The sequence below is a fragment of the Bos mutus genome, chromosome 8 (genome assembly GCF_027580195.1).
Source record: "Bos mutus isolate GX-2022 chromosome 8, NWIPB_WYAK_1.1, whole genome shotgun sequence".
NCBI classification, from domain to species: Eukaryota; Metazoa; Chordata; class Mammalia; order Artiodactyla; family Bovidae; genus Bos; species Bos mutus.
This window is the reverse complement of record NC_091624.1, coordinates 17,045,333-17,054,755: the sequence shown is the minus strand read 5'-3', so window position 1 is coordinate 17,054,755 and position 9,423 is coordinate 17,045,333.

The window sequence follows — 9,423 nt, the reverse complement described above, 5'->3', positions numbered from 1 at the left end:
TCTAGTGCTAGTATAATGCCTCAGTTCAGTTTAGTCGCTCAGTCATGTCTGACTCTTTGCGACCCCATGAATCGCAGCATGCCAAGCCTCCCTGTCCATCACCAACTCCCGGAGTTCACTCAGACTCACGTCCATCGAGTCAGTGATGCCATCCAGCCATCTCATCCTCTGTCGTCCCCTTCTCCTCCTGCCCCCAATCTCTCCCAGCATCAGAGTCTTTTCCAATGAGTCAACTCTTCGCATGAGGTGGCCAGAGTACTGCAGTTTCAGCTTTAGCATCATTCCTTCCAAAGAAATACCAGGGCTGATCTCCTTCAGAATGGACTGGTTGGATATCTTTGCAGTCCAAGGGACTCTCAAGAGTCTTCTCCAACACCACAGTTCAAAAGCATCAATTCTTCGATGCTCAGCCTTCTTCACAGTCCAACTCTCACATCCATACATGACTACAGGAAAAACCATAGCCTTGACTAGACGGCCCTTTGTTGGCAAAGTAATGTCTCTCCTTTTGAGTATGCTATCTAGGTTGGTCATAACTTTCCTTCCAAGGAGTAAGCATCTTTTAATTTCATGGCTGCAGTCACCATCTGCAGTGATTTTGGAGCCCAAAAAACTAAAGTCTGACACTGTTTCCACTGTTTCCCCATCTATTTCCCATGACGTGATGGGACTGGATGCCATGATCTTCGCTTTCTGGATGTTGAGCTTTAAGCCAACTCTTTCACTCTCTACTTTCACTTTCATCAAGAGGCTTTTGAGTTCCTCTTCACTTTCTGCCATAAGGGTGGTGTTATGTGCATATCTGAGGTTATTGATATTTCTCCCGGCAATCTTGATTCCAGCTTGTGTTTCTTCCAGTCCAGCGTTTCTCATGATGTACTCTGCATAGAAGTTAAATAAGCAGGATGACAATATACAGCCTTGACGTACTCCTTTTTCTATTTCGAACCAGTCTGTTGTTCCATGTCCAGTTCTAACTGTTGCTTCCTGACCTGCATACAGATTTCTCAAGAGGCAGGTCAGGTGGTCTGGTATTCCCACACAATACTCACACAATAGATACTCATTTACTATTCAGTGAATAAGTGGTTATAATTATACTTAATAGTAAACTAAAGTCTAGAATGTTCGAAGGAAAGAATCCCACTAAAATGAAGCAAATGAGGACTGTGTCATCCCAATCCAATCATACATTTGTGTCTTGTGCAGTACTATGAAATATTTTTTGTCCTGTTCTGTGTCATATGGTGTATAAATGTGTACACCCAAATGTGTGTACACCCAAGTGAGTCTCCAAATGTGGGGACAATTGGAGAGGATTAAAGCAGGAAAGGAAAAAGGAATCTTAGTTAATATGAATTTACTTGTGAACCATTTGAATGAAATTGGTTTGGATTTTCAACTTTCCAGAGCTTGATCACAGTTCTTCTATCTGCTAATTTGGCATCTAAAACAAATGGATCTTTCTTCCATCAGCAACACAGAAAACCCTGTGTATGGGTCTGAGTCAGGACTATGACCTCAATTAAGCCAGGCTGTGAGATGGAGTATTTGGAGGAAAAAGGATAAAGGGACACATTTTCTATCCACAGCTCTGTATTTTGTCTTTGCATCAAATTAGCTCCTCGAAAATGTTATGTTCTTGAGCTGTATTAGTTTAGCAACTTACCAAGAGATTTGACTGAAGTCCACTTATCATTAGTCTCTGGATATTATGGAGAGTTGAATATTTTTATTTTGGTGAATTGTTATTTCAAAATGACAGCATTGTTATTGAGAAAAGGCATGGTCCCATCTGTGTGTGTTGGAGAACGCTAAGCTCTGTGAGACCAGGAGTCCTTGTTTTCTATCGTATCCCCGAGAACTTCAGCTTCTGGCATGATGCCAGACACACAGGACACTCAGTAGTGTTGAATAAATGAATAAATTGTTGACGGCCACATTTTTTCCATGACTTTTAATCTGAAGTCTCATGTGAGAAATTTTACCTTTGAGAAGTTGAGATGCTTTCTCCTCCTGCCCCTGCTTTCCATTGTTCTCCTCTTCCTCTTTCTTCTCCTCCTCCTCTTCATGCTTTAGCTGCTAGAAATTGTGAAACCAAAATATTTGTAGCCAATTATATTGCAGTTGTAGGAACTCTAGTAGTTATTGCTGCTGCTGCTGCTGCTGCTAAGTCACTTCAGTCGTGTCCGACTCTGTGCGACCCCATAGATGGCCTAGTAGTTATTATTGCTATCATATTTCTTCCAGAGCCCTACTTAAGTCAATAGCTCTGTAATAATGCAATATGATTTGAAGTGTAGTCTCCCCACCCATCTCCCCTGAGCCTGAAGTTTCCTCATTTGTTTCATGGGAATAACCTCCCTCTCTCCCAGGTACACTGTGAAGATTAAATAATCAAAGGTCTATACAATATGCCTTGATCAATAAATCCTTGTTTTCATCCTTTTTTTTTTTTTGCTGTTAATTATTAACTGAGATCATGGCATCCAGTCCCATCACTCCATAGAAAATAGATGGAGAAACAATGGGAACAGTGACAGACTTTATTTTATTTGGCTCCAAAATCACTGCAGATGGTGACTGTGACCATGAAATTAAAAGACACTCACTCTTTGGAAGAAAAGCTATGACCAACCTAGACAGCATATTAAAAAGCAGACACATCACTTTGCTGACAAAGGTCTGTCTAGTCAAAGCTATGGTTTTTCCAGTAGTCATGTATGGATGTGAGAATTGGACTGTAAAGAAAGGTGAGTGCTGAAGAATTGATGCTTTTGAACTGTGATATTAGAGAAGATGGTCAAGAGTCCCTTGGACAGCAAGGAGATCAAACAAGTCAATCCTAATGGAAATCAGTCCTGAATATTCATTGGAAGGACTGATGCTGAAGCTGAAGCGTCAACACTTTGGCCACCTGATGCGAAGAACTGACTTACTGGATAAGACCCTGATGCTGGGAAAGATTGAGGGCGGGAGAAGAAGGGGACAACAGAGGATGAGATGGTTGGATGGCATCACCAACTTGATGAACATGAATTTGAGCAAGCTCCGAGAGTTGATGATGGACAGGGAAGCCTGGCATGCTGCAGTCCATGGTGTCGCAAAGGGTTGGACATGTCTGAGTGACTGAACTGAATATCTCAAATAATTGTTTTTGGAAAAGAGTAAGTTTTAAATGAGTATTAAAATACCCTAGTGTTGAGGGCTCCTGGATTGCACAGTGTTGTACCAAATGTGTGTCGTATTTTTGTGGATGAGAACCATTATGTAAACTGCATTCGTACCTTCAAAGTACTTCCAGGTTTGCAGTGGAGACGGTGAGATGACTTTGTTTTTTTTTTTTTTGTTGTTGTTGTTGTTTTAAATTAATTTTTATTGGAATAATATAGTTGATTTACAGTGTTGTGTTAGTTTCAGGTGTACAGCAAAATGAATCAGTTACACGTATATCAATTCTTTTATGGATTCTTTTCCTGTATAGGCATCAGAGTATTGTGTAGAGCTCCCTGTGTTACCCAGTAGGTCCTTATTATCTGTTTTATATATAGTAATGTGTCTGTGTCAATCTCAACCTCCCAATCTGTGAGTCTATTTTTGTTTTGTAAATAAATTCCTTTGTACCATACATTTTTTAGATTTCCACATATAAGTGATATCATGTAGTATTTGTCTTTGTCTGACTTACTTCACTCAGTGTGATAGTCTCTAGATCCATCCATGTCACTGCAAGTGGCATTATTTTGTTCTTTTCTAAGGCTGACTAATACTCCATGTCATCCATTGACGGACATTTAGATTGCTTCTGCGTCCTGATGTTGAAGTGCATTTGTTTTTAATGAAATGAGATGCCCTCTTTTAGAGGCAGTGCTGGGAGTTGTGGTGTTTTTACTTTGGTCCAGAGAATGTGAAATAAACAGTTTCTGGCAGATATTTGTAAGCTTCGGGATCTCAGGAGTTACTTGTCCTCTTACTTCTTGCTTACAACTTCTGCCACTTAGGAGGAATTCTGACCCACAGGAGCTCTCAACCCCTGCCACACCAACATGGGAGAGAGAACACTCATCTCTGGATAGGGAGCATAAATATGTGATATGTGTGAAAGACAGAAAGGATGAAAAGGGGTTGTGTCAGTTGAGTCCCTGGTAACAAACAGGCTGTGGACCATACTCTGATTACCACTGATGTAAACAATGAAAAAATAGATATATAATATGTAAGGTGATGCTGAAGGAAGAGGCACAAAGGTACTCACATGAATCGAGAGGGAGACAAATACCAGTGTAGCAAAAGGACTTCCCAAGAGTGTTCTCTGGGACTACTTATTCCCTGTTCATCACCCACTTCCGGTGTTGGTTTTTTTTCAGGTGTGTAAATATAAAACCCTGTAAATCATGAGTGGTATGTACCTTCTCTGCACTGTTGGACTTTTATACTCTACTGCTGTTTGTTTATACATGTTTCTCTTCTCCACTGAACTGTGAGTTCATGGAGGGCATTGTCTATATCTTATTCAAGTTTAACTCCCAGAGATTAGTACAGGGCTAAGGAGACTGCAGCCATGAAATTAAAAGATGCTTACTCCTTGGAAGGAAAGTTATGACCAACCTAGATAGCATATTCAAAAGCAGAGACATTACTTTGCCAACAAAGGTCCATCTAGTGAAGGCTATGGTTTTTCCTGTGGTCATGTATGGATGTGAGAGTTGGACTGTGAAGAAGGCTGAGAGCTGAAGAATTGACGCTTTTGAACTGTGGTGTTGGAGAAGACTCTTGAGAGTCCCTTGGACTGCAAGGAGATCCAACCAGTCCATTCTGAAGGAGATCAGCCCTGGGAGTTCTTTGGAAGGAATGATGCTGAGACTGAAACTCCAATACTTTGGCCACCGCATGTGAAGAGTTGACTCATTGGAAAAGACCCTGATTCTGGGAGGGATTGGGGGCAGAAGGAGAAGGGGACGACAGAGGATGAGATGGCTGGATGGCATCACTAACTTGATGGACGTGGGTCTCAGTGAACTCTGGGAGTTGGTGATGGACAGGGAGGCCTGGCGTGCTGTGATTCATGGGGTCGCAAAGAGTCGGACATGACTGAGCAACTGATCTGATCTGAGGGACATAGTGGCACCCCACTCCAGTATTCTTGCCTGGAGAATCCCAGGGACGAGGGAGCCTGGTGGGCTGCCATCTATGGGGTCGCACAGAGTTGGACACGACTGAAGCGACTTAGCAGCAGCAGCAGCAGCAGGGACATAGTAGGTGTTTACTGAACATGTGATAAAAGCAACCCTCTTCTCCTGGGGCTTACAGTCCCACACGTGACATAAGCCAGTGCTTTTTGGATAATCTTTGATGAAGAGTGAGGTTTTTTATTTTCCCTTAAAAATTTAAAAAAAAAAAAAACAAACAACTTTTCCCGTATCTTACAGACTGGTATTTTGGAAATTTTTCAAAAAATTAAAAGGACATAGAAAACACAAGCCCTAATTTTTTATTATTAGATTCTACAAGCATAAACTTTCTCTGTCAAGTGGCTAAGCAAGTTTCAAAGCATTTTTTTTCTGTTTCTTGTTGCAGATGGGTAAGCTTGCAGGCTGGCAGAAGTCTGTACCACTTGAAATATTATGTGCAAATACACATACAATATGCAAGGGTCATTAAAATGCTATAGAGGAAAATAAAGGCCAACAGTGGAAGAGAGACTGATGGAACTGGAGGATGCTGGTGCTGCTTTATTGAAGGAAATCAGAGGGCCTCTCTAGTGACATGAAGTTTGAACAGAGAATGGGATTAAGAGTGTGAACCTTGCAGATATCAAAGGGAGAGTTTGAGGGAATGGAAACCATTAGAGCAAAGGCTCTGGGTCAGGACTTGTGCTGCTCGTCCTAGGAGTAGGGGGCACAGGATAAATGGGTTGGATTACTGGGGCTTATAAATCATTAAAATGAGTTTGGATTTTATTCTGATCTTTGGGAGGGTTTTGAGTGAAGAAGTGACATGAATTACATGCGTGGCCCTACTGGCCACTACTTGAGGAATAGGTGACAGGAAGGAACGTTAGGAGGCTCTTGTGATAATTTGTAGGACAAATGATGATAACTCAGCCATGGAGGTAGCATAGAGATGATGAGAAATGGTTGGAATAAGAGTTGACCTTGAAAGTGGAACAGTCCGTGTTGGCTGATAGATTGAATACTGGGAATAAAAGGAGTCAGGGCTGACTCCAAGGATTCTGATCAGAGCCCATAGCCAACTGGTGCTGCCATTGAGATTAGGTGGTCTGAGAGTGGAGCAGGTTTTGCAATTGGGGCATGGGTAAGAATCCAGAATCATTCTGGGTATGTTAAATGTGACAAGCTTATTTGACAAAGATGTTGAGTAGGTTGTTGGAAGATGAGGAAGAAACCAGTAGAGCAGCCACATGAGAATAAGATCATAAACCTTTACTCAACGAGTATCGATCGTTTTTAGTCCTGGTCTCATGTTCAGTGTGCTCTGTAATAGAGGCTGTATTTTGGAAATCTTTCTATACCTACAGAGTTGTTAATATTTTAGAAAAAAAATTTGTTGCATATTCTAAGGAACAAACTCTAACCTGTGTTGCAAACACAGCTATCCTGAATCATTTACACCTTGGAAGTACCAGATAACTTCAAATTTTACATTTAAAAATTTACAGTGTACAAAATATTTTCCAACTGGCTGTCTCTACAGCCCTCCTTGGTAAGCAGAGGATTATTTTGACTCTTCATTTTATTGAAAGAGAACCTAACTAAGCAAATGACGATCTTAGTCAGTGATGAACCTTGGTCTAGGTCATAAGCCTTCTACCTATGTACCCAGGGCTTTTCCCTCAACATTGCCTTCCTTCCCACAGAATTGATACCATACTGTGTGACCACTGGGCTGGAAGTAGCCTTTAGGCTCAAATCAGAGTCTATAGTATTGCTTATTTTGGGAAAATACATTCCAGTTTCTAGCAATCAACTTATAAACAATTGGAATCTAGTAGTAAGTTAGACCATTTATGTTCTTGCTCGGAAAATCCCGTGAACGGAGGAGTCTGGTTGGCTATGGTCCATGGGGTCACAAAGAGTCAGACACAACTGAGCAACTAACACCATACAATATTCCCCAGTGTTTCCACAGCACAGAGTTTTCTTCCAAGAGAGACTGTTTATGATGAATATAATAATTTTCTGCTCTCCTAGTCTGGTTCTCTCTCCAACGTTCCCTCTTTTCAGTCACTGGTATCACCAAAGCTAGAAACATCTGTCATTTAAGGCTATCCCTTCGTTATCTCTAGCATCATGTAAGTTATCAAATCCAGCCCATGCTACCTCCTAAAACCCTCTGACTGCCCCCTGGTCTACGGCAGCCCTAATTTCAGGCTTCTGCTTCTCTCACCTGCATGGCTGCAGTAGCCTTCTCGCTGGCCTCTCTGCCACCTGGCTTCTTGCCTCTAATCTACTTTCTACAATCCAGCCAAAGGGCTTTCTAAATGCAAATCTGGTCCTATTAAAAACTGACCTTATTTAAAAGCCTCTAGCGCTTCCAATTGCTCTTGGGATAAGATCCAAACTCTTTAGAGCGGCATACCAGGACCTTCAGAATTTGCACATGGGATTTGAAATGGAAAAAAAAAAAGTACAGTCCCCTCTTCCGTAAGCTCACAGTTTGATTACGGAGGCCAGTGCATACATAGATCATTGTAATGCACTACACAGAGTGTTCTCGTATGAAAATGTAAACAAATAACTACAGTAAAGTGTAATATTTGCTATACTCTGTGATTATAGAAGACATAGTGCAAGAGGGAAGTTCAGCTTGTTAAGAGAACATTCTTGGAAATTTTCTGTTTAGTTTACCCACTTTGTGAAGCAAAATTGAACAGATATTGTCTGGCAGGTTCCTTACCAATGCAGACATATGCATGCCTTATCCAGTACTTACCAGGGCTCTTTCATTTGGGACTTTGAGGAAAAAAAAAAAAAAAAAAACAGAAGGATTTGAAAATGTCATCTTGGATGAGAATTATGTATATTTTACTATAAAGTCCTATTTAGGTATCATTCTGAATACTATTTTACGGGTTCTGATATCCATCTCCTTCATCAAAGGACTCTAAACCCACAGGGCAAAAAAATCTGTCTTTGCTGCGTGCAGTATTTTGGTGCTGCTTTTCCTCTCCTATACGTCAGTCTGGACTGAGATGCCCCTTTCTCATTTCAGGGTCCTTAACTAATATTATTTAAGTGCTTAAATTTTGCTTAAGCATTTGTTTGAAGTGAGTCTTCATGTTTGTTTCTGATCTTTGTATTATATAAGGCCACCACCCAGTGTTTCTATGCATGAACATGGTGCTGGTAATACTAGCTTGTATGCATTAAACAGCCATACGTGAGAAAAATAAACTCCTGTTTAGACTGTGACCTGAAGAAGGAATCCCCATGTATAGCAGATGTAATACTACCTGTGTAACCCCATGACATTTCTGCAGGGAATAGGAAAAGTGTCATATAGTCAAATAAACCTGGAAAATTCTGCACATTTGGTCTTAGAAGAATCATGTGGCCTAGGATGTCTTGGAGCTATCAATACATGAAGCAGTAAAGAACAGGTTTACTTTTGTTTAACCAAATGTTACTTGACTTACTTTAACCAAACTTACTTGACTACACATCTCTATTTGTGCTATTCCTATTAACAATCATTAGAAAAATGGTGGCCTCCTCACTGTGAATTCAGTGTCAATAAGCGCTTGTCATGTTGTACTGTGATTTATTTTTTTTCAACATTTTATTATAAAGGCTTTCAAAATTACAGAAAAATCAAAAGCAAATAATCCCACCTTATGGATTCTACAATTAACATTTTGCTCTGTCTGCCTTATCTATTACTTATTTCTTTTCTCCTTCTAGACTGGGATATCTTAATGATAATTAACCTATCTTTATTTCATCAATACTTAGAGTACCAGGCCCATAATTGGTAACCAAGTGACATCTGTCCAAATAATGAATGAATGAATGGACAGGTGGATTTTATTATCCCTTCAGATATCTTCCTAGCACATCAGAGAGGCTGAGCTCCCAGGGAAATGAAAGCCTAGGAAGAGCTGTTCCATAGCCTTTCTAAGTCTGTGCAAATATTAACTGAAGATAAGGCAAAGATCCTGAGCTAGGCATTCTCCTGGGATAGAGGAGGGAGCCTGCAGCCTTGGCACTGTGAGGAGCCCCTGGGTCTCTGTTCTCATCTCTGCCTCTACCATCCATTTTGAAAGGAGGCAGCCTTTGCCAGGCCTCGTGAGCTGTGAGTTCAGGGCTTGCCAAGCCTCACCCACATGTTGAATTCTCCTCCCTTCATGGGATTCATGCTTTGGCGAGATCCTTCTGAATTTCCAAAAACTTTTAATTTCCACTC